Source organism: Etheostoma cragini, unplaced genomic scaffold, assembly GCF_013103735.1.
Source record: "Etheostoma cragini isolate CJK2018 unplaced genomic scaffold, CSU_Ecrag_1.0 ScbMSFa_1784, whole genome shotgun sequence".
NCBI lineage: Eukaryota > Metazoa > Chordata > Actinopteri > Perciformes > Percidae > Etheostoma > Etheostoma cragini.
The window spans coordinates 1-414 of record NW_023265874.1 but is presented as its reverse complement, the minus strand read 5'-3'; positions in this window follow the sequence as shown (position 1 = coordinate 414).

Sequence of the window (414 nt, the reverse complement as noted above, 5' to 3'; positions counted from 1 at the left end):
GGGGGGGGGATTTGTGTGTTCTGTGTCCTAGTTCTACGTGTGTGTTGTCTCATCCCACTAATAAAGACAATGATTTCCTCTTTGTTCGGGATGAGGTTCAGAATGAAGTGGAGCGGCTCAGACTCTGAGTCTCTGTCCTTCCTGTAACTCTGAAGACGTGAGACGGGACGCTACTGTTCTAATATCTCAACACGTCACAGCTACTGATGTGGAAACTGTTCTCATCGCGTGGTGGTTCTCTGCAGGGAACCTTTAGAACAATAATAATAAAATATACAATAATTAACCAATTAAATCACCGCAGAACAAACCAGGACTCAGTTGTGCAGCTTCTTTATTTTGTCTCCAAAAACTAACAGGCATAGTGTGTGTCTCTGTGTGTGTATCAAGCATAGTGTGTGTCCCTGTGTGTGT